The 26176-nt window shown below is 45.3% G+C and overlaps 1 protein-coding gene across 1 annotated transcript in view; it reads left to right on the top strand.

The window, feature by feature from the left end:
- The first annotated feature begins 21694 nt into the window (after positions 1-21694).
- The window catches only part of LOC119653535 (activating transcription factor of chaperone), a 62809-nt gene continuing 58327 nt past the window's right edge, over positions 21695-26176 (top strand). Inside the window, exon 1 of the mRNA XM_038058211.1 lies at positions 21695-21852. The gene's annotated coding sequence lies outside the window, so the exon portion shown is untranslated. The remainder of the gene's footprint in view (positions 21853-26176) is intronic.

The following is a 26176-nucleotide window of genomic DNA, read 5'->3' as shown; positions in this document are numbered from 1 at the left end:
TTTCCTCATAAGTACTCGTTTGTGATAAGGTCGGTTGCCGGACTACTTCAGGAAATGTATTTTCCAAAAATAGAACTTTCTAACGATTATTTGTGATTGTAATTTTTAAATTTTAGATACCGCTCCCTAAATTAGTTGAATTTTATCGTTTAATTTACCAAATGTAGCAGTAAATTTGTTTTAATGAAAATTAATAGCATTACCTCATGAAGAAGGACTCACTCAAGTAATTTGTGGTTAGGTGAGTACATGGACACATGGATTTATTCTTGGATGAAAACTTTATTCCCCTGAAGAGCGTAATATGTCATGATTTTTAGTAAGGATTTAGTGCTCTCCCTCGGATACCTTCTTGTCATGGTGGGGGAGCCTGTCTTCTGTGCATACTGTCCAAAAACACATGAAGATGGAAACAATGGATTGTAACTCTTCAAGTGGTAAGAAGTCGCACACTACGAATCCACCTGCGACTTTAAGAAATCAGGTCGTGGCCAAGGCACGGATTCAGGAGGCCTCGCCAGATTCATTTTCTCTCACAGAGAAATCTGTGGAATACCGGCTTTCCACTTCAGTGGAAAACCTACACCCGGTGTCTACGGCGCGGTCAGCGAGCAAAGGATAGAACAGCAATTCCCTTCAAAAGGAAACTTCAGCCGCAAAGGAGAAGGGACTACCGGCTTCCCTGTTAGAGGCTTCTCCTCCGCCTCTACCAAGAAAAGTGAAACTGGTGATGTGGACGCAACGGGTCTAGTTCTAATATGTGGAAAGAGATCTATACAACCCGGAAACCGTGAACATGGGAGGGCTCCCAGCCGACGACAACGAAAGGCACTGCAAAAGAAGGTAAAGTTTCTTGGGAATGAGGACATGGTCACCAAGTGTGGCGATGTCCAGAGAAATCGGACGCAAGAAAGCGGAACTTTCGCCGGAAGGTGAGGACAAGCTGGTGACACTGATGAAATCCACACTGAACGCAGCAGACTTTTCCGTTACCGGCGATTTTTATATTAGACTGCACTTATGTATACAAACAAAAGAGTTAGTCAAATTAACCTGCAGCACGTCAAAGCCTCTACCTATCTACTAGTTGAAGACCAATCGGTTGATTTTAATAAAATCTGTGGTAAATCAGTTAAGGGGACTAGGGGGACCGGGGGCCTCCGTTCTGATGTCAAAATTGTTAGAGGCAAAAATGCTGACGCGATTCGGTTCCCAGGACCTTACAATACCAGGCTAATGGTAAGAGGAGAAACGTCGTAATTGCCTCTACTTACTTATCCTATGATTCTTTGTGTCCTCCGCCGGCCCAAGAACTAAGGGATCTAGTAGTGTATGCAGAATCAAGTGCCCCATAGCTTTTAATAGGTTGTGATGCGAACGGTCAGCATATTTGTTCAGGAAGAAGCAAATGCAATCCTAGAGGAGAGAAGCTGTTTTGTTTTATCACTTCAGCTGGTCTAATAACCGCGGACGTAGCGTGTGCCCCTACGTTCGTAGGACCAAAAAGAAGTGAAGTAATTGACCTAACAATTTGCACTTCAAAGTTGTTAAAGTTGATCAGAGACTAGTGAGTGCTAGATGAAGTCTCACCCTCAGATCACCGGTACTTAGAATTTAGTCTGACTGTTGCAGGCGAACGGTCTGTAATACAAAGACGGCATCCTAGGAAAACGGATTGGACAAAGTTCAATGAAATTCTTGGCAACAAAGTTAAGCTTCCTAGGAGACTAAGACGCGATAGAAGATCAATTGGAAACTCTGAATTGCACATTTTTAGAGTGCTTTGAAGAGGCTTGTCCTATTTCCCGAGGCCAACGTGGTGAAACGGTTCCATGGTTCCATGGGACTCAGGAAATCAACCAGACGACTTCTAAATCGTACTTGCAAAAGCAATGAAGAAGAAGACTTGTTAAACTTCCGGAACTTACAGCGTGAATGCAAGAGGCTCGTTAAACATTCGAAATCAACTAGTCCAGAAATGTAAGGGCCACAAGGATAACACCCGATGATAAAAATAACTTACAAAACTACAAAATTGGACTAAGAACTCCATGCAAAAACGGAACTCTTCTGGCGTCACCAACCAAAGGTGCTAAGGAAAAACTTATCATACTAGTAGATAGTAATCACAACATGGAAATCATCGTTGTTGTTTTATTTTCTTAAGCCAAATTGATGGAAGATGGGATATCGAATTGGTGGACCTCGGCGCAAAACCGGGATGTCTGGAGTTCGTTATTAAGGCAGGGCTAGACCGGATACCGGTTCTCGCGCCGTTGATGATGACGATGAAGATACACTTGAGTGACGCTGCGCGACGCGACATTCAGCCGAGCGACGCGACGCGGCTTAGTTCCTGGCAGAGAATATTTTGCAGCGTCGCGTGTCATTACCATATAATAAATTCAGTTGACTGCTACGGTTTTTCAGTTTTGGTTTATATCCCCGTGTTAAAATGTCAAAACATGCAGTTTTTGCAGTTGGCTGCGGCACTAGAGCAATATCGGCATGCCGTGTTTCAGCAGTTGTACTGAATGTAATGTCGCGTTGCGTAACATAAGTGATTCTGAGTACCAATGGTGGGGACTTTTTCGTATGGATGAAGATGATCCAGCCCGAAAAGTCTATAAGGGCAATATCTTGGTAGAAAAAGGAAACGGGGCAGATCCTGCCTGAGATGGAACGATGGCGTAGGCCAGGACGCCAGGCAGCTTTTAGGAATATCGAATTGGTGCACCTCGGCACAAAACTGGGATGTCTGGAGTTCCTTATTAAGGCAGGCGTAGACCGGATGCCGGTTGTTGCGCCATCGATGATAATGATGAATGTTACTATTGACCGATGCGATTTCGAAGAAGAAAACTGGTGGATTTGGGACGGCATGATCGTGATGGGCAGATTGTGAGATCGGGAAAGATTTCATACGCTATAGTGGGAGGTTCGTCTAGTCATTGAGAAAAATCGTGAGTTAACTTCAATGGTATCTGAGAAACTTACTAACTAACTAACGATAAAGTAAAAGTCTATCATTATTTGTTGATGAAATATATTAAACTTCAGTAGTGCACCATGATTTTCGGTTAAAATAAGAAAATGGTTCAATAGAAAAGTGCTGATATTCCATGTTTGCAAAAATATACAGACAAAACCAAACCTCCCGCAGTGCCTGATGGATAACCCTAACGACGGTCGTAGTGAGTGTCAGACGCCCCCGTGTGGGAAAGCCACGTGAACGATGGTAGGACTCAGTGTACTAGTCCAATAAAAAGCTGCTGAAATTTTCCAACTGGAGGACGTGATCAAAGATTCGAGATGGTTGGAGGAAGGCTATCCTGGAGGCCAAGGACCTATTTGGCTTGTCGAGTCATTGAAGCAGAAGAAATGTATGTATACTTTCTTTTCATGTTCACTGTTCAGTCTAAATGAATTAACTGCTACTGCTTTACGCGATGTTAATTGCAGTAGCTACCCTAGTAGCTATTGCATCTGTTTCACTATAGCAACTGCTTCGCTCCACGCTTTAGCCGATTGTACCATGTTGCTTACTAGATATTCCATCCTTTAACTGAATCGTCGCTCACACTCGAGGTTTCTGCATGAACTTTCAAATCTTAGACAGATGAAGAAACCGTGTTCAACATCTTCGGTTGCACCTTCACAAATAGGACAATCAGGCGATTTAACCAAACCCAAACCTGTACCCGCCAGGTCCACTTATGAACTAAGTCAAATCATTTTTCGTCTCACCATAGTCCCCACACATACGTTTCGACTTAGCCTATATATCCACCAACCATTCTTCGCCTGGTTCCATGTTGTTTGCCATGCAACCAATAACCTCATTCATTTGAATGACAGTCTCGTCCAGGGCAGAGGCAACTCATCACCTCTGCCCTGGGAGCAGCGTAACCGAAAGTAACGACAGGGATGAGGCAGCGTCTGATGAGTTGTCTCTGCCCTGGACGAAACCGTCAGTCAACTTTTTCGTTCTTTTGGTGTTTAACCCAAAAAAAAGGAGTCCGTGGACTACAAAAGAGAAAGTAAGTTGCTTCCCAAGTGTTTCAGTCCGTCAGCAAGTGGGTGCGGACTCAGGACTCCCAGCATCCTCAACAAAAAAAAACTCATTCATTTGTTTGCTTAGGCTGGCTTCCTGCTTCCCATAGAATGTATATGCCGGTTTGAGAACATCCAGTAGAAATTTCGGTTGACGATGGTCTTGTTGGATTTGCGTTGGATGAACCTTAAGTGATACATCACCGACGTCAGATAGCTATCTAATCGTGATGGAGATGGTCGATGGCTGGTTTCAGTTTTTCCGTCGAAATGTTGACTTCTCGATCATTGCGATCAACTCTGTACACTGTGGCTGAGATCCGTTTGATGACGCGGTGAGGTCCAATAAATGCTTGTGACAACAGCATCTTAACAGAATCCACTCTCACGAATACGTATGGACACGGGCTGAGCTCCTTGTGGACAAATGGTGTCCTGTTGTTAAGATGGACTGTACGTTTTGATCAAATCTCCCTCAGATGAATTCGCAGTTGGTTGAAGAACACTAGCGGAACACTGTCGTTATCGTCATCCAGGAACCACTAGCCCGGCACCCTTAGGTAGGTACCGAATAACATATCGGCGGAGGAAGCGTTTAAGTCCTCCGTTACGCTGGTGCGAAGGCCGAGTAAAACCATAGGCAAAACATTGACCCAGCGCGGGTCTTCGTCTCAACACATAATTGCAGCCTCAAGAGAACGATGCCATCGCTCAATTGCCTGGTCCGTGGTTTGAGTATTGTCGGGGCTTCCGGCCAATGTGAAAACCTATCTAATATGGTTAAACAGTATCGCTAACCCTGAGAGGGTGGAAGCGGTCCCACAATGTATAGATTGACTTGCTAGAATCTCCTGTCGGGAACATTGAAAGGCTAATACACGTTCTTGGTATGTCTTCCCGATTTGGATTTCTGACAGCTTACGCGTGTACGACTCTAAGACGCACATTTTTTCGCATGCCAAGCACAGGAATTTTTTTCGCTGCGCCCGAAATGTCACACGATTTCCTACATGGGAGCGATTATAGAAAGTATCAAATACTCTCTTCCTCAGAGTTTTTAGGGCAAACAGCCGGATTATCGACGCGAGTTATCCCAGGTAAGAGTTTTTCTACTTCCAATGCTGACAGCTTGCAGCGTAAGAGATGAACGACTGCTGTTTACAATGAGCTGCTGTCGACGTGGTCTGTAGTAGTTAACATCCGTTGAAAATAGGTGATTGGTAACCAGCGATTACCTTGCAACTGTTCTAAAATTGAGACAATTGCGACGTCCGAGGCATCAGTCGAGAGAGTGAATCGCTAATTCGGTTGGTAATGAACGAGAAGGGTGGCGTTCGCTAAACTCTTTCTACACGTGTCGAACGCCTATTTGATTTTCTGGGTCTACTGAATGGGTGATTTATCTCTACGGGGCTTGTATATTAGCAGCATTTGGAACGAATCTTCGATAGTAATCCAGGACTCCAAGAAATCGACTAATCATCGGTTGGTCTCTAAATGTTTTTGATGGCCTCGATGCGGTGGGAGAATGCCATGTTCGTTGCTTTGATGTCCTAGAAACTTGAGTACGGAGGAGGTCGATTTTTAAAAAAAATGCGTCTGCCGGCCAGTCGAGAGAAGATGCGGTAACGATCAGGGGCTGTGACGGAATTTAACCGACGATAATCGCCACACGGTCTTCACGTTCCATCCTTTTTAGGTACCAGATGTAGGGGACTCGCGCAAGAGCCGTCGGATGGACGGCAGGATCCTTTTTGCAGTAAATTGCCAAACTCCTGTTTGGCTGTTTTTAGCTCCACCGATGTTAATCGTCGCGGTCGTTCTGTAACAAGAGGACGGGTGTTCACGATGTTACGTCTAACGTTGTAGGTATTGCCTGCTTTCCCTTGGCTGAGTTTCGGTATTTCGTTTCCAAAAACTTCAATCCTTACTCACACTATTAGGTCCCCGCTTACCCAATTTTTTTGAAACCTCTTCCACACGAATGATAAATGCCTTTTGACTAAGTTATCTGACATGGTTGATAGCTCCAATGAATCAGTTTCCTTGTACTTGCTTGCGAAAATTCCACTGCACAAACAACTCTTTGGGGCATTTGATGAATTTTTTTCGCTTTGAAAAAAAACCCTTCAATTCTGTTAGGATAGCGTGTTAAATATGCACCATTCGAAAATTAGGTTACATAGGGTATTTTTGATTCAAACTACATAAGTGAAAATTCTGGGTAACTACACGCTACATTTATTTGATTTGACATGCGAATTTTTCGGTACAGTTCCATGCATCCTTTTACATTTATCCTTTGCGAAAATATTTAAAATCATCCTCCATCGAAAAAATACGAGCATACATACCCTTTTCCCTGGCATATAAAATCCATGATGAACACATTTAGCAAAAGAGCCTTTTCAGTGGCAAATAGATTCAGGTTCTTATGAGTTTTCCTTTAGTTCCTGATTTTCCCCAAACTATAAGTGTATTTTTAGATCCACTCGGAATTTCCTGCAAACAAAAAATATGTAAATGCGAGCACCACTGATAGATAGTCCGGCAATCTTTGCTCGCCTAACTCACAGGACTTCCATTACATACACAGATCCATATATATATGTTTGCCTATCTGTCAGGATCTTTTAAATTTTTATTTTACGCTAAATATTTTTCGCCTCCAGCTATCCAAGTCGTAAGCGCTGACCTTTTTTCGCAAAAGATATATTTTATACAATATTTTATTATTCATGGCGTGTTCCGTATTTTCAGGATTGCTTTTCAACGGAAAATAAGACGTGTATATTTCCGGCAGGAGTAGATATGCAAGGAGCAAGTTGGTTTGTCCGTAAATCCCTTTTCGGTTTATGATTAGGAAAAACAGTTTTGTCAGTATAATGAATTGTATAATGCGGTATGGGTATGGGGAAGTAAACATAGTGAAATATCTCGGGCGGATAGAATGAGGAATCAGAGCGTGTAATGCAAATTTTATTTGCGAAAATCAATATTTTCTTGCTCTTTAGAATTTGGGTAGAGGGTCAGCATCTTGATACACATCCGAGATTGCGGTGGCGTTTGTTTTTGTTCTACTGCTGTAAGTGTGCTTTTTGGAAATAGTCAAGTTGAAGCATCATCTTATTGTTGAAACCCATAGATGATGCCGTCGGCGTCAAGCAAAAAGCGCTCCTCCTTTTCAACACTTAATAAGGGCCCTCATATGGTGGTTGCAAGGACCTCCGGAAAGCATCGACGCGAGAAATAAGTCGAGGCAGACCCTGCCCGAGATGGAGCGATAGTGTAAGTCAGAACGCGAGACAGCTTTTAGGGATACCGAAGTGGTGAACTTCAGCGCAAAACCAGAGTGTCTCGAGGGGGGCCTAGACCGGATACCGGTTGTTGCAGCGTTGATAATTATAATCCACGCGAACCAAGAATTGTGCGCAGATGTCCAGGTCCTTGGGGGTGGTAGCCTTCGTCGCAGAATAACGAGATGGGGGGGGAGGGTGATTTTAATTTGACCACGATATCCCGGAATAAGCGCAAAACTCAGTGGTGGAAATGGCAGTCCTGGTATCGAACACAGGGTCGCTGGGAAGTCTCAAATTCTTTCCGTATACTAATTCAATGAAGCTGGCGGTAAACTCCTCACGATGGGTTGTACGTAGGCCAAGCAAAACGGAACGCAGGACTCGCGACCACGTATGTAACGTATGTAATTGTACGGTAGTACGCAGTCGTCCGATGGCGTTTGAAGCCTAGAAGTTTACCTAACTCCGATAACACGGGAGACTCGAACTGCATTCCCTGGTCAGTAATTGACTTCGGCTGGAATTCCAAATCATGGCATCCACTCACGACAAAGGGCCTCGGCGCAAAACTGTGCGGAAATCTCAACCAAAGGTATTGCTTCCGGCCAACCCGTGAACCTATCGATGATATTGTGAGAGAATACCTGAAACCATACGAATCTCGCAAGGGGCCAATGATGTCGGTGTGGATCGTGTGAAAACGCTTCCGGCCAGCCCGTGAACCTGTCGATGATTGGGAGGCAATACTTAAAACCATACGAATCTCGCAAGGGGCCAATGATGTTGGTGTGGATCATGTGAAAACGCTTTGTAGACCGAGGGAATGAAACTACTTCTCTCTGTACGTGCTTGGTAACTTTACACTTCTGGCATGCTCTGGCCCAGGAGTTAACATCCTTATGCATTGAGGGCCATAAATACTTGTGATCAGCCGATTCGTTTTCCGAATACCTGGGCGCGCAAGATTGTGTAATGCATGGAATACTTCATTGCGAAAAGCGGCCGGAATATATGTTCCCTTTTCAAAAGTCTCGGAGAATATTTCGGAGGATGAGTCAAAGAGAGGAAACTCCCAAGGTTCCTATTTGGAGTTGTCGCTGAGGCTCTGACGCACTGCGTCGTCCTTCTGTGCCTCAGCGATTGTTAAAAAATCTACCGTGGCAGGAATTTTCATCTCTGAAATGCGTGGCAAAGCGTCTGCAACTACATTGTCTTTCCTGGACACGTGTTGGATATCCCTAAACTGACTTATAAATATTTTTTTTGAGAATTGTGGGGTCCTAAGTCCGCATCAACTTAATGCTGAACCGGACCAAATGGGAAGCAACTTACTCCCTCTTTTTTGGTCCACGAACCCCCGTTTAGGGCTTAGCACCCAAACTTTACAAAAATGTCAGGCGATGACGGCTTTACGGTTTCTTGCCAGGGCAGAGGTAAAATCATTAGACGCTGCCTCACCTCTGCCCTGGGAGCAGCAGCAGCAACTATTTGATGGTCTGCAAATATCCTGCTTTAAAGGTGTGTCGAATTCTTTCTTAGCAACATCAAACTTCTGGGATGGTAATGGTAGTAAGTAAGTAGTAAGTAGTGCGGATGTGTTGCTGTGCATCATGCTTAGCTGGCTGCGAGAGACTTCTTTCGGTAGTTATGTTGCTGTATTTTTGAAGAAGCGCGTGAATGGCTACTTCTTGATTGAAAGACTGACTGCGCGAAGTTATGGGATCTATAAGAGACCTATTCTGCAGATTCACTAGAAATCCATAGTGACCTAGAAAGTATGCGCCTAATATGGGACTATTGATATCTGCTACAACTAAACGCCATGAGAACATTCGTCAAAGTCCAGACTTGCGTCCAGCTGCCTGTAGCCGTATGTGTGTATGGTTGTGAAATTTGCCGCCGCTAGTTCAAGTTGTCGCGAAATCAGTTTATGATTCCACAATACCGAGAAAACTGCGCTTGTGTCGACCAGGTAATGGCGATTGCTCAAAGGATCATGTATTGTTAAGCAGCGTGGAGTTCATTTTTTTTAAAGTCAAGAACGTGCATGGGCTAGTACACTTCTTTGCTTTGTCAGCAAAGATGCGGTGATACCAGCAAATTGCAGGACTCGTTGAGGTCCCCGACGCACGACTACTCCATCGCCCTTTTCGGCCGGACCGTGAACGAGTTCGGGACCTAGCTCCCGAACAGAAAGCTCCCAGTGATGCCACCGTCCGCTGAAGAGCGGAAATTTGGCCCGTGGCCTCCCACGACACTTCACTGACCACAGAGCGCGCATGCACCTCAAGCCCGTGGCACGTGCCACGCCACAGATCAAAACAAAATAGTTGCGAATGGGGAACGACGACGAACTTCCACCTGGCTTCTGTCTGCTTGTTGAGACTCAAAATGCGGCTGCACGATCTGCCCGGTCAGCTCTCGTCTTTCAAACCAATTTCCACTACTTCGCTCGGTTGTGGAAAACTTTGCTCAAGTACAATAATTCCACGTTAATCTGCTTCTTATCTCGAGGTCACCAATTTGGCTAACCAACAATTTATTATTTTTTTTTTAAATAACTTATTTAACAGACATAAGTATTATTTAACTTTTCTAAATTAAGTTAAACATTGTATTTTTCTTTTAAGCAAAGCAAATGCAGTGATGAGATCTATTTTTCTTGACCCCTAGGGCTATCGGCCCGAATTGCTATGTTACGCTTGGGGCTCGGATCATGCCCTGGCCATCGACAGGCTTCCAGTATCGCATGCACTTTCGCTTGGCATACACTGCCGAAACCTGGGAGACCATACGACTAGGATACACTGCGTGTATTTGAGAAAACCCCCACACCGACTCCATAGATCATCTTTGATCCGTAGGTTAAGAATACTGTGTCATAGCCTCGCAACACACCGCCGGTATTCCACTGCCTCGGTTGGAAAGTCCACAGCAAAGTTTCTTGTGAAGTTCAGTATGGGTGTGGCATAGTTTGTGAGAATGTCCAGATTTCCCGATGTAATTCGTCTAGGACGTTACTATGGCCGTAGATCTTCGCTGTCCAACACTCGGACTCTCGTAGTCTGACAGCACTATACGCTACAACGTATTTAGTGTGGAGGTCTATGGAGAGGAGATATATTGTACATTGAGAGCAACTGCCGGGCAGTACTACAGAGCCCCGGTAGCACCTGCACACAAAGTTTTTTGAATCTTATTAAACTTCTTTCTAATATACTTTTTGCCCAAAACCTGCGGCCATACAATAGAGAACTGCGTTAGAATGGGACTCACCACAGTTATGTACATCCAAAGAACCGACCTCCGCGGGACAGCCCATTCCTTTGCAATGGTTCTCTTGTAGGCGCGGAAGGCTATATAGGCTTTTTCAGTTCTATGATCAATCTCCAGTTTAGCTTTGGATCCAAAACTACACCCAGATACTTTACATTGGGAGGAAAGAACCAATCTTTGTTAATTCAGCAGTGGTAGATGAAATTGAGGTACCCTTGCCTTAGTGATAAATAGCATCGTTTCCGTTTTAGTTGGGTTTATGCCGAGTCTGCATCTTGCAGCCCACGGGCACATCTGTCGCAACACTCCTTCCATAACGTCACTCATAACGGAGGAAAACATCCCTGACACTAATATCTTGTCGTCAGCACCGCCGCCCCCACCTCCTCCACTGTTCAATATTCTCAAAATTTCGTCCATCACTATTAACCAGAGCCTCGGAGAAATAGCACTAACCTGGGCGCTGCCTCTTTTCACAGCTCTAGTCAAGTGGTTGCCTCCCAGATCTGACCAGATTATCCTGGTTCTTAGTATTGGTATTATCCAATGCGTAAGATACCCCTCCAATCCAATACTGATCAAGGCTTCCTTAATGGCGTTGGTAGTAACATTTTCGAATGCTCCCTCTATATCCAAGTGACCGCTCAACCGTGTCAATTGTCTCATGGTTCTTCCGGTTCCTGTGAATTTGCCTTTGAGGTAAGCATGCTGGGACTTAGAGAATGGCATTCTCTCCATAATCATCTTTAAATGGATATCCAGAACGCGCTCTTGGATTTCAATACGAAAGAGATGAGGCTAATTCGTTGAAAGTCCATCGCGGATTCATGGTTCGTATCCCAAAGAGATGCAGCTCCAGTAAATCTCGGCAAACCACGGCACCATACTTTGTTGCTGCTCCTGTAGCATGATTTTTTTTTTTTGGGGGTAGGGTAGGTGAATGCATTTACGCACACAGTGTTGGACTCCCGATTCGGTACGTCGTCCGACTACCAACTAAACACCTCCCCATCGTCAGAGAGCTAGCCTGGAACCGTTTGTCACATTACTTCGGGCTAGTCCCCGAACTCTCCCGCCTTGCATGATTGGCATTATGCCATCTGAACGTAGAGATTTATATGCGTAGAAACTGTTTATAGCCCAGCCAATCTTATCCTCGGTAATTACCGATTTGGTAGTCTGGCACGGCTGGGGTGGCTGCAAACCCTCCAAGCAAAACTCGGACACACAGTCCTCCTCGCTAGCGGGAAAGTGCATCTGAACTAGCGACTTCAAGTGTTCACCAGAAGATTCCGTTCAGGAGCCTTCTGACTTTTTAAGAAAGGAAGGAACAGAATCTTATTGAGCTTTGCGGATTCGTTGGTTCTTCCAATGTTCTGATAATAGTCCAGCCAAGACCGCCTCTTGGCAGTCTTGATAGCCGGCTTGTACTCCTTCAGGTAGTCGTTGTATGGCTGCCAAGATCTCCATGTTCAGCTCCCTGAGGCTGGACAGGTCTTCAATCCACCACGATGCCAGTGTCTTCTTGATGTATTTAGCATGGCACAAAATATTAAAGGTGGTATCGAATGCCTTTTCCTGAGCCCCGACCTTTGACTCCAGTTCGTCTGCCATGCCAATCTTGCCAATTTGCGCGCCGGAGAGTTTGTTCTTAATAACCAAACTTCCTCTAGTCGATCCTCCTCGTGTCTTGGTTAGTAGGGGATATCAAGACCTCCTTCCAACCGTCACAGTTCTCCGAGCTGGAAAAATAGAAGGTTGGTGTACTGCCCCTGTTACACCCTGATAGATTTGTATTAATAATAAAATCAAAGAACGACTGACCTCTTTCGTTGATTTCCAATCTGCCCCAAAGCGTATACCTTGCATTGGCGTTGCAACCTGTCAACAGGTTGGCCTTTCTTTGTTGTTATGGTGGTCACCAAATGTTGGAATTTTTCTGGCGGAGCTGTTCGGTCATGAGCCATATAAGCCGTGGAAATATACACGCCCGCTGCCCCCGCCTGCTCCACTTTGACCACGACTAGGTAGCTGGAATTTAGGTCCGGACACAGAAAAGCGTGCAAACTCTTCCTCTTGAGAATACATCCTCTACGTCTGTCCTGATGAGCGTTTCCTGTTCTGTGGAATAAATTATAATACTTGCTTTACAGCCCTTTGATGATTCGGTCGCCCCCGATCCAAGGCTCCTGTATTAGGGCGATGTCGATATTTTTCTCCAGGAGGAAAATAAGCAGATTAGCCGAGGCGCACTTCGAGTGCTGAAGATTTATCTGCGTTACCTTCAGCATGATCTGTTTGTGTTGGGGGACCAGTGCCCGTCGGATCGTCGATCCTCATCTCCTCCAACAGCTCGTTAGCGGAACACTTTCACCTTTGCGTTCCTGACTCCGAACTGCACTTTGTAGTCTACTTTTCCAGTGCCTCCAAGCATTCTCCGTTTTACGGAACAAGAAAGGTTGGCTGTTTGTCTGGGGTTCTTCCCCCTTGATAACTACATAGTCGTCCATGAGAATCCTGGGGTTCTGAAGACAGAGGGATTTGTCGAGTTTGTTCTTACCCATGCGAATCTTCGGCAACTAAATGCAAACGACCGATCTTCTGGAAATCTCATCATGAGAGATGACTTTGAGCTTTACGCCCTCCCAGGCGGTTCTAAGTGACGAACGAAGAGAAAGTCCCTAGAGAATTGGTTCTCGCAAGGTAGAACGTGGAATCCACGGACCACCTGAGAAGAATCAAAGTAGGGGATGGATCCCATGCATTCGCCTTTAGCGTCCAGGAGATACTCAATGACCATCTCCGACAGCCTGGTTCCAACGCTGGTCTACACCTCGAACGGTAGTTTGCCGCTAGCGGAATTAACATCCACCAGCGCCACACGTAGATATATGTAAGTGGCTCCTAGCCACGTCGCTAAAGGATTTCGCAGTTCGTAGCTCGTCGGACAACGAGATATCCGCAGCAAAGAATGCAAAAAGGATTCCGGAAAGGGGTTAAGCCTTATATGATTGTAACTGGATTCAAGTAAGCGGAGATCAGTTGGCACTGAATTTTTGCTTGCGACCCTAGAAAATTAAAGATTAATTCGAAGAGATACGGATATCAGAGAAGGATGGTGTTTAGCTTATAAACGAACGCTTTGTGACCATACGAGCTCAATAGCTCGTCTCTCAAAAAGCTCGTGTTCACTATGGTAAACGTCGGTCGGAATAATTTCATACGTTTTACTAGGCCAACATATGAATGACTTGAAACCACTAGAGAGGCTGAAGGGCCTAATATATAGCCTGGGTACGTGGATCAATAGTTCTCCCCATTTTCTAAATTTACCCTAATTTAACCAGCAGTTGCTTGGTTCGGAAGAAGGCCTTCCATATCAATGTGTCTATCATCGATAGATACTTCTATGTATAATACTATATCTGACGGGTTTCGTTAATTGCCTTACAAGAAAAATTCAAATACTAACGTGAGTAGTAGAAAACTATGTTTGAATAGGTACTGCTTACATACTGTACACCTGCAGGATCCCTTAGATCCCCTAACTTCTACTTATTACGGCGATTTATTTACCAACCTCTAGACACACTTAATCTTTTGTTCATTGCACTGCCTTGATTCCCACCAGACACTACGTAACTTATGTGCTAACCCAATCGTATTCTATAACTCCTTTCTTACTAGCGTTGAACTCAAATAAATTTCAGACGCACAGACATGTAGTCCAATATCCTTGGAGGCGTAATCAAACGGGGGCGTATAGAGTCCTGACGATGTAATCAAGTGGTGGACATGCAAAGTCCTCTCTATAAAGAATCTATTCAAACTATTTTCACGAAAGACCACTTCGGCCCCAAACCCTTTCTGCATGAGAAGCTCCCGTCAAACCAAAAGTCGATTCAATCTTCGAACTTCGCCAACCTTCCAACTTTACAACTATCTATTTGTCCAATTCCCCCCCTAAGACCCATTATTAAAACTCCGCCGTGGAGAAAATTCATTACATTTACGTGACGCTCATTTAATTATATCTATTCGAGTGAAATTGATTTATTACTTGTTTTCCATCCTCGATGATGACGACCATGACGGGAGTGGGAGGAGCACCGGGTTGACTGGATGAGGGCGTCTAGGTCCTTGCTTCGTTTTTATTTTTATGGTGTTCGAAGACCATTAATCTGAAAAAATCTGTCCTTATTTCAACATTATCACGTAAGTTCAACGAAAAGGACAAAAATACGAAAATAAAGAGGATGAAAAATAAGAAGAAAAGTTTCAATTAAAGATATAAATGTGTCTTGTCTTAGATTTGTACTTTTAAGACTCCATGAAGACCTATAAAGGCGATTTATGGTGGTACTTATAATCTTTTCGATGCGAAAGGAAAACTGATGGAGATTTTCACCAATATGTGTCCTGGAGCATGAATCAATAAAGAAAGCGTGTGGGGGTAAATGGACAAAAAAATCTAATAATCTAAGATTAATTTAGATTTACCGCTGGATCGAATGAAGCGCTGCAAGTTCAATACATCCACGTGCATGATGTTTATTTTATTACGTCCTAATGGTGAAAGAGGTGCTCATTCTTTTTCGGAATTACTTTTGTTGCAGAAAAATTAATGGCGCCTTCATAAGGGCCATTTTTGTCTCGAATTCTCGTTAGCGTGAATTACGTGACCATACCATCGAAGACGCCTGATTGTCTTAAAAGTCGACTAAAAGGGATTGAAATCTGTGGGCTAGCAACCTGTAAACTATACTCTTACCAAAGCGTCACCAACGCCTCGAAAACCTTTCGCTAGTGGGATGTGCGTACGCTTCTCGACAAGCATGTCGAGGGTCCTCACAATGCTCGCCTTCTCCAAATCGAATGAGAATTCGAATGATATCAACTGGATATTGTGGATATAAACGAAGTAAAGTGGTAAGACTCGGGGGAATACCCCCCCCCCCCCTCGTTTGGAAATTCCTATTGACAGCTACCCCAAGAGGCACTCTCTTGTTTGGGGAGCCGTTTTCTGACAGGCGAGATGTCGGTTAAGGTTAAAGAGCATTGTACAGTGCTACGCATCAACGCGGACTTCCAGTATAGTGTAATAGGATGCTTTCGATGAGTAATTACACACAGTTCAGGAGAGGTTTCCTGAAGGTGATCTTGCGATATTGATGGGTAATCTGGATACAACACCATGCTAGGACATGTGATGGGGAAGCGCGGTCTTGGCAACGATAATGGCAGGAGGTTAGTGAAATTTGTGCAGCTTTTACCGCCTCATCATTGGTGGCACCTTGTTTGAGCAAAGAGCCCACCAGAAAGTCAATTGGGTTTTAACTGACCGGCACTGTACCAGTAGTTAGACTGACAACTTTGTTAGCAGCAGTATTTTCAAAAGTTGGTCATATTCGACAAAAAGAGGTTTTTCTAAAAAAATGACATTTGTTGAATGTAAATTTCAACAATATGAGAACCTTGGCGAGTCGTTTACTGCTCCATGGCAAAAATTTCATTAGTCTGACTATTCGAACGCACTACGTCATTACTCGAACTGACATCCCTGTCAAAGGTGACAGTGTTGCCAGGGAGTCGAAGGAGGGCGTAATAGTTAAAACTTCAAAGAAAGACACCCGTGTTAAGTGGAACAATTGGAGGGGTATATGCGTGCTCCCTGCTGTTGCAAACATAATATCTAAAACATCCTGGAACGCATCAAAGAACACCTCGAAAAGTTGATCGACAGAGGGCAGGCTCGTTTCTGCTCTTGATCCTCCTGCATCCGCATCGACACCTCTCTTCATCAATTTCGGGAATGCATTCGATAGTGTGGACGTGGCACTGAACTGGATGTGTGTGCTTCTATGTGGGTATAGAACATAGAAAGTGGCCACCACTGTTACTCAAAAACTCCAAGCCTTCGTGAATACTTATCTGCGGTGTCTCATCGGAGTACGATAGCCTGATATTATTACAAATAAAAAACTGAACTTGTTATCAGGGCAGAGGCAAATCGTGAAACGCTGCCTCACCTGCCCTGGGAGCAGCGTGACCGAAGCGGCTCGCAGATGTTAAGTGCTCTTTTATATAATTTCCAGAACACAACAGGACTATGAATTATATTGAGCGTAAATCCGCCCCTAATATGGACCAAAGCTTGGCCAGAGCTCAAAATATTTTTTAACAATTGCGGTGTCCTAAGTCCGCATCCACTTGATGCTGAACCGGGCAAAATTACCGTCCATTTGAGCCGCTTCGGTAACGCTGCTCCCAGGGCAGAGGTGAGGCACCGTCTGACGATTTACCTCTGCCCTGATAAGAAACCGTAAAGCCGTCATCGCTTAATTTTTTAAAGTTTGGGTGCTAAGCCCTAGACCAGGGGTCCGTGGATCAAAAAAAGAGGGAGTAAATTGCTCCCCATTTGATCCAGTGCGGCATCAAGTGGATGCGAAATTGGCCGACGAACGGACGTCCCCAAGAGCACTTAGCTCAGAACAGTAGAGGAGGAGTGCGGGTGTTTCAGGAAGTCCTGGGGAAAGTTGAAGATCGTTTCAGCAAAAAGCCGACTATAAAGTGTGGTTCGGAGTCAGAAATCCAAAGGGAAAAGTGTTCCGCTCTGCAAAACCGGACAATGATCTAGACCCAATCGAGGAGATGACGATCGACGATCCGACGGGGACTGAAGAACCCCCACGCAAGCAGATTATGCTGAGTGTAACTCAGATAAATCTGCAGCACTCGGAGTGCGCCTCGGCAAATCTGCTTTTCTTCTTCTCAGAGGAAGACATCGACATTGCACTAATACAGTAGCCCTGGGTCAAAGGCGACCGAACCATCAAAGGGCTCCAAAGTAAATATTTTAATTTATTCCACAGCACAGGGGACGCTGATCAGGATAGACCTAGAGCATGTATTCTTGCGAGGATGAGTCTGCACGCTTTCCTGTGTCCGGACCTGAGTTCCAGGGACCTAGTCGTGGTCAAGCTGGAGCAGACGGGGGCAGAGAACGTGTATATTTCCACGGCTTACATGGCTCATGACCGATCAGCTCCGTCAGAAGAACTACAACATTTGACCAACACCATAGCAACAAAGAAAGCCAACTTGCTAATAGGCTGCGACGCTAATGCAAGGCATACACTTTGGGGCAGCTCCGAAATCAACGAAAGAGGTAAGTCATTCTTTGATTTTATTATTACTTCAAACATATCGGTGTCTAACAGGCCCAGTACACCAACCTTCCATTTCCCCTACTCGGAGAACTGTGACGGTTGGGAGGAGGTCCTTGATATCACCCTAATAACCGACAATGGGATTCTTAGGGTGGAGAACTCGAGAGTGTCTGACCAGAGATTCTTCTCTGATCACAGTTGGATACTTTTCAGTCTAGATCTCGCCGCACAGATCTCCAAGCCCTTTAGAGACCCCAGGAGGATCGACTGGAGAAAGTTTGGCCAAGTAATTTAGAACTAACTCTCCGGTGCGCAAATTGGTAAGATTGGTACGACAGACGAACTGGAGTCAAAGGCCTGGGCTCTGGGAAAAGCATTCGATACCGCATTTAAAGTCTCGTGCCCTACTAAATACAGCAAAAAGACCCTGCCACCGTGTTGGAATGAAGATCTCTCTAGCCTCACGAAGCTGATCAGAGAAATCTTCAACATCTGCTACAGGCAAAAATACTGGGAGCCATACAAGAACTGCCTGAAGAAATACAAGTCGACCATCAGGACCGCCAAGAGGCGGTCATGGTTAGACTATTGTCAGAACATCGAAAGCGCAAGTGAACCCGCGAGGCTCAGTAAGATTCTGTCCAAGGAACATAAGAGCCCATCCTTTCTTAAAAAGTCGGAAGACTCCTGGACGGAATCTTCTAGCCAAACCCTGGAGCTGCTAGTTCAAACGCACTTTCTCTCCAGCGTGGAGGACTATGAGTCAGAACCTTGCTTGGAGGGTTTGCGGCAACCCCAGCTGTGCGAGACTATCAAATCGGTAATTACCGAGGACAGGATCGGCTGGACTATAAACAGCTTCTCCGCATACAAATCTCCAGGCCCAGATGGCATAATGCCAGTCATGCTACAGAAGCAGCAGGAAAGGGTTGTGCCATGGCTTGTTGAGATTTACCGGAGCTGCATCTCTTTAAAATACATACCGCAGTCCTGGAGGCGTGCACGAGTGGTTTTCATACCGAAAGCGGGCAGGCGCAGTCATGAGACTGCGAAGGACTTTCGACCAATCAGTCTGACCTCTTTCGTGCTGAAGACCCTAGAACGGATCCTGGACATTCACTTAAGGACGATTATGGAGAGAACGCCTTTCTCTAAGTCCCAGCATGCTTACCTCAAAGGAAAAAGCCACTGAAACCGCCCTCCACCAGGTAATTGGCACAGTTGAGCGGTCGCTGCAGTACAAGCAGTATACCCTTGCTGCCTTCTTGGATATAGAGGCAGCTTTTAACAACGTCAGTACCAACGTCATCAAGGAAGCCTTGACCGGTATTGGATTGGAGGGGTATCTCGCGCATTGGACTATATCCATGCTAAGTACCAGGATAATCCAGTCGGATCTGGGAGGCAACCACTTGAACAGAGCTGTGAACAAAAGCATGCCCCAGGGTGGCGCCATCTCACCGGTGCTCTGGTTAATAGTAATGGACAAAATTTTACGTACAATGGACAGCAGTGGGGTGAATGTGCCGACGACTTGGTGATATTAGTATCAGGGATGTTTCTGTTCATTATGAGCGGCATCATAAAAGGAACGTTGCGAAAGGTGTTCCTGTGGGCCACAAGATGCGGACTCAGCATAAACCCAACCAAAACGTAACTGATGCTATTCACCATCAAGACAAGGATACCTGAATTCCATCTACCACGGCTGAATGAACAAAGATTGGTTCTTTCCTCTAATGTAAAGTATCTGGGTGTAATCCTGGATTAAAAAGGCCTGTATAGCCTTCTATGCCTGCAAGAGAACCTTTGCAAACGAATGGGATCTCCGAAAATGGTTCTCTGGATGTACACCGCTGTAGTGCGTCCGATCCTGACGTACGGCTCTATTGTATGGTGGCGGGCTTTGAAGAAAAAATACAATAGGACGAAGCTTAATAGGATTCAAATAACTGCGTGTACAGGTGCTACTGGGGCTCTGCAGTGCTGCCCGGCAGATGTTCTCAATGTACTCCTGCATCTCCTCAGCCTAGACTTCCACATTAAATACGTTGCAGCGTGCAGTGCTGTCAGACTACGTGAGTCCGGACGCTGGGCAGCAAAGTCTTACGGCCACAACAACATCCTAGAAGAAATACCTCGGGAAATCTGGGTATCCCCCACGGACTATGCTACACGCAGGCTGAACTTCACGAGAAACTTTACTGGGGACTTTCCAACCAGGGCAAAATGGAAGACCGGCGACGTGTTCCAAGACTATGACGCAGTATTCTCTACGGACAGATCAAAGATGGCCTGTGGAGTCGGCGCGGGTGTTTTCTAGAATACACACAGTGTATCCAAATCGTATGGTCTCCCAGTGTATTCCAGGCGGAAGTACTGGCGATATTGGAAGTCTGCGATGGTTGGAGCAAGATTTGTGCCCCAAGCGTAACATGGCCATTCTGATCGACAGCCCAGCAGCCATTAAGGCCTTGTACTCAGCGACGAAATCTTCCAGGCTGGTGGGGCAGTGTAGAGACGCGCTGAACCGTCTGGACGGCACGCTCAAGGACACTCTCCTCTGGGTTCCCAGGCATAGGAACATAGAGGAAAATGAGCGGACTGACGAATTGGCCAGGCAAGGCTCTGCTCTTGGCAGTCCTTCGGCGAATACAGTCGGTGTTCCCCTAGCGGCTGTCGGGGACCGAGTCAACTCGCACTACCTAGCAGCTGTGGAGTCAAGGAGAATTCAGCCCGCTTATAACATAGCCCGGCCATGAGAGCTCCTGTGTCAGCCGCGTGCGAATGCATTCAAGATTACGGCGGTCTGCGCGGGGTACTGGCCCATAGGAGACCATGCCGCTAGGCTCGGCATGCGCTACAATTCGCATTGCCGAAGCTGCGGAGAAGGAAAGGAAACCCTCACGCATTTTCTCCGCGATTGCCCAGCTCTGGCTAGAGTCAGGGTACGGACACTGGGTAAATCATTCTTTGGGGACCTCAGAGAGATTTCTACTTGCAGGGTCGTAGAGCTGCTTTCCTTCGTGAATGTTACGGGCTTGCTCTGAAGATCCGAGCCTGCTGGGCTCTGCCTCCCTGTTCCCATAATAACAGTCACTGTCTTAGGAGTTTGTGGCATCAAAACGGCGCACCAAACCGCTAATTGGGCTCCTCGGGCCACAGATACCTATCTATGTACATACCCTTCCTATTGACCTACCACCAGCGCCCCTTTAGTTTTTAAGAAGGTAGGATCGTCCGAACCTAAATGCTTGGCACTTAGTACTAGTATTAGGTAAAATCCGACATCTGCCGAGATTGTGACAACTCGTATAGAATAATAATAATTAATATTACCAAATTTTCACCGGTGTTGCACATCACCCCTGATACAGTCATTTTATATCCAAAAATTCAATTTTTGGAGATTTTCCCCGAACAACGAAAAAGTGTTGCGCATCATCCCACTTCACCCTAATCTGTTCCAAAGGGAGTTCCCCGTCAAATATGAATAGAAAATAACTGATCTAACTAGGAACGAAATGGGAATTCCCCTTAATCGTTGGTACTTAAAATACAGAATTACCAGAAGCAAATGACCAAGAGATTGGATTCTCAACTTTGACTGATACAGACAAGCAGGGACAGAAACCATGGATATAAAACCCACAGCCTTTAAAATCTGAAAATAACTGAATACTCGAAACTGTTCCTGCATCAAAAGGCATTTGCCGTCATTATTATTTCTGAAAAAGTCATGAACTTTGCTTGTCAACTACCAAGCAAAACTATTTGAATCTAGTACAAATTCGAATTTCCCCAATTCGTGACATCAACCTGACGTCATCGCCCCCACCGCGGGAGAATTTCCCAACATTTCGAAATGTCACTTTAGGTAGTCGATGCAGACTGTCATCTCCGCCATTTTACCCATGTTGCCGAAGGAGTTAATTGTTTATCAAGTGTATCTCGCGTTTATTTTGAGGTGAAAATGGGTTACTAGTACCGTCACAGTGCAAAAATACGCACCGCGTGTGCTCACACAGTTCAACAATGAAAATTTACACAATGTCGTAAGTTCCATTCAGTTATTTACGAAAAATCGGGATCAAATCGAAATCCGTCCTGTGCTAAGTGAGCTCGGTCAAGTGTGCCATATTTGCAAGCTCATCGCGCGGGTGACGAATGGGTCATTGCGTCCAGAACTCTAGCCGCCCAGCATTTCTAGGTGGTGACTAGCAGTGCCGTTCGGATCAGATGACCGCAAGAACAAAGTGCGGAGGATATCCACGGGCGCCTTTGGTCGCCAGTTGGGTCATATCTGTATTTTCACTCTGAGCTATTTTTGGCTGACGTAATGCGTGGCATCGTTTCGTAAGCCTGCGGCCGAATTTTTCGCGGCGGTTCGCACTAGTGCCGCCCTCGCGCATACGTTCTGACGAGTTGTTTACATCCAAAAACATTTGCGAGCCTTTGTTTGGATGTTTATTATCACCTCCATGACCGTAGGAAAGGTTCGCCCTGTGTTATCAGTTGGCAACGTTCGCACGTTTTTTTCCCCGCGCGTTATCATCCACGGCTCTCGTGCTTGGCTGTGTCGGATTGCAAGCCAACACTCGCTTCGTTTGTAATTACACACCGCGCACGGGGGCCGGGGAAAGTTGCACACGCGTAACGCCAAAATTAGAAGTTGCTGCAATCAATGGAGAAAGAAACAAAACCGGTCCCAACTCAAGGGAGTCCATTTCGAACCGAGTAAAAGGAGCGCAGAATGCATTGAACGGCAATTTTGCAACAAGTATGATCGCCTGGTGTTGGTGCGGGGAGGGAGTCGCATCAAAACCAGCCGCGCTCACACTTTTTTCATGGAATCGCTTTGCAAGCGTTCGTGATTGGAATTTTTCGCGCTTCCGCACAATCGAATTGTTTGTCCTCATTAAAATGCTTTTTGCAATTGTTTTCGAATACGATTGCAAGCTGCCAGCGTAATCTTTGTTTTGGACCACACAATTAGAAATTTGCTCGGGAAAATCATCGCAATCCAGCCCAATATTTATATCTCCATTTTCAGCCCCTAAAATGCGCCTGAGCACGCTTTTCCTGATGTGTGGCGTCATTACCTCGGATGTTTATAATTTGTAGGAGCGATTACGGTTTTTTATTGTCTGTTTGAATGCGCGGTCTGATACCAGCCAATCCAATAATTTGCGGATGATGTCACTTCGCTGGAAATTCTGGCTAAAAGTGATGTTTGTGGGTTCGTTACTGCTGAAATTGGGAAGTCTAAAGTACAGATTTCCACGATTGAGTCAATACAGCGAAGTGGTGTGGGCACGACAGATAACATTTTATAAAGTCGTTCATCCACTTGATTTGATAATGCGAAACCTTCCCCACGTCGTGGTAGTCCGCGAGTATCGACATTTGAGTTTTATGGAAATCAGGGTTTCACTGCTCTACGCATAAAATAAAATTGGAGAGAAACCAAGAAATTCTCTAAAACGATGAAAAGGAGAAAACAATATTTTACAAGGGCAGCCCTCCTGGATTTTCCCAAAGAGAAGATGGAATCAAGGTCAAGGTGCAGTCGCAAATCGTTACAATGGGCAAAAACTTGAAATTCACTCACATCCCCGGCTGTATCACGGAAAACATGCAATGCTGACCACATTGCCTCCTACAGTCTACTTGAATGAAGTGCTCTAACACACTTCAAGGCCCTGATCCAATATGGATTGTTGTGCCAACGATTATTATTATTATCACGGAAAACGGCTGCGATAGATGCTTTTGAATAAATCTACATGTGCAATCGATATGAGGCTGCATCCGTCATGGACAAATTGCGAGAGAGGCGTCTTCGATGGTATCGTCATGCAATTCGTGGTAAGAACCCTCCTGCTAAGATTGCCGTGCAATTAAACTTGAAACAACGATGCTTTGCTACGCTAGATGAAAACTATTCGTTCCCATCCGGACCAATCCCTCGGCCGAGGAAGGTCGCGAATCCGACCTAGACCAACCCATCGCCTCTACCGAACCGGGTAAAGGCTGAAGGAAACAATCTACTAATTTCTAAGACAAAAACTGAGTTCAATTTCTTGGGTAGAATTTTTTATGTAAAATAAACTTAAGGTTGGTGGCAGGACGGGTTTTTGGTTTGGGTTTTTATTTGTATAAAGTTACGTAAAAATATCCTAAGTTTCATGATTCCTTTTAAACAATACGAGCAAATGTATTTCGGTTGATACGAATTTTCGGACTACCACACGAGCTTCACTTCACAACGGACTTCAGTTGGATATAATTCGCACTCATGTGTTTCCGATTATACATAAATGAGCGATTATCATCTTTGGCCACTTTCAGTTACGCTGCTCCCAGGGCAGAGGTAGGGAGTGTCTGATGAGTTGCCTATGTTGTGGACGAAACCGTCAGTCACTTTTTTGAAATTTTTGGGTATTTAGCTTAAAAAAGTCGGGTCGGGTCTTCTTCCCAATTGGTCAAATCCTAAAAAAAATAAGAAATCGATCCATCCGGTTACGATAGTAAGCAGTGCGAACAGCTTAGAGGGAAAGGTGAGATGAATTTTCACAAATTGGTACACAGAATCTCAACGAAGTCGCGTTGAGCGCAGAGCACGCGTTCATAATTGTCAACGTCTCCTCCAGGCGCGGTCATTGCCCGATGCGCTCAGGGATGTAAAGCGGGTCTCAAGTATTGTTCTCCGAACTCCGCCCTCAGCTGAAACGTAGGACTTTCAGTGAGAAAACCCGTGAAATGATTGCAGAGGGAGAAGTAGCCTCAGCTCACTCTCCCTTCAAGCTACGTTTGCCGCCTGGAAGAAAGGCTTTAGCCTGTCTAAGGAGACTTTCTTAGGCTTGCCCCCAACGTCCAGTCTGAACGAATATTCTCTATGCTTGGAAGACGCTATAGGGGTCCTCGTATGGTAACTGCACCGGCTTCCGCGTAGCATCAAGCTTTCGAGCTCCCTGGGGGTACTGATCACTGGCTGGGCGTGACGAAATTGCAGGCCAGCTTTAATTAACCGATCGCCTCCCGTAGCAGATGAGACAATTCAATACTGTTTCCCTCGCCGAGGACCAGGTCCAGAAAGTCGTAAACTCTCCCAGTGCTTCAGATCAGCAGAGCCGGCAGCTTACTCTTCGCGAGAGGCTGTAAGTCAAGGCATGCGACGTGGCCGGTAATCGCGTGCCATAATGGTGGCTTACTGCGTCCGATTCAAGCGCTTCGGTGTCCAACTGGACTGCGGAGGATATGCACTGGTCCATTGTCGGATGAAACCTAGTTGTTACGGACGGACAGACATACTTGCTAGGGACTAGTCGGCTCGTTGTCCGAAAGCCGGGATGCGCAAAATCGTGCACCGAGTGAATCACTTACAAAAAGTGACCGGAATTTATACCTTAGGTTCGTTTTACGAGATCTCGTAGCGGAACTGAGGATAGGGAACTCCTTCAACTTGTATTTCGAGTCTGGCTCTGAATAACTGTGTCACCCTTCTGGACCGCAGAAATTATCGAAAAATCAACTATGACTGGCATGTTGATCTCTGATATCCGGGACAAAATGTCAGCGACTAAGTTGTCTTTACCGGATATTTGTTAATTGTCCGAAGTAAACTGGCTAATGAAAGTTAAGCGTGAAAGTTGGCAAAGGGACGCTTTCTTGAGTTTTTACTGTAGTGTGCGAAACTGATGCTCCATGAACGAAATAAATGTTCTGCTCTTAAGGGAAGAACGGAAGTATTTCTTGTTCAGATACGCGGCTAATAGCTTATGATCGCAGGCGCTGTAGTTCCGTTAAGCGAGAGTCAATTGCTTTGAGAAGAAATTCAACTGGTGACTGCTTTGGTTCAAATTCTGGTGAAAAGCAGCCCCCACTGCGATATGTGAAGTGTTGGTGAATACGGCTACAGGTGCAAACTGTTGAGCGAATGTCAAAAGTGTAGCGTTTACTAGCTGCTACTTGGTGGTTTCAAATATCTGGATGGTTGCCGGAGATCACGATTCCTTTGTTTTATGACCTGGCGTTAAGCAGGGCCTGGTGGTGAGTGACTTTGGGCAGGAAACGATCGTAGTAGTTTACCATGAACTTTCTGAGGTCTTTTACCGTCTTAGGCAGTAGAAAGCTCGTGATTGCTTGTATCTTGTCTGGGTCGGGATGTACGCTGTCAAGAATGATGGATCGGCCTAGAAGTTTTACCCGCAGCTGGAGGAATTTGAATTCTTCAATGATAAAAACTAGGCCATGTTGAAAAATGCACTCGAGATGTACCAAATATTCGAACTCAGTGAACAAGGCGACCAGAACATCATCCAAGTAGACAAAAAAGAACTCCAATCCGTTGTAGACAGTAAATGAATCTTTGGAAGG

The sequence above is a fragment of the Hermetia illucens genome, chromosome 4, assembly GCF_905115235.1.
Source record: "Hermetia illucens chromosome 4, iHerIll2.2.curated.20191125, whole genome shotgun sequence".
Lineage (NCBI taxonomy): Eukaryota > Metazoa > Arthropoda > Insecta > Diptera > Stratiomyidae > Hermetia > Hermetia illucens.
Note: the sequence above shows the minus strand (reverse complement) of the source record. Positions and strands in the feature narration are given on the sequence as shown.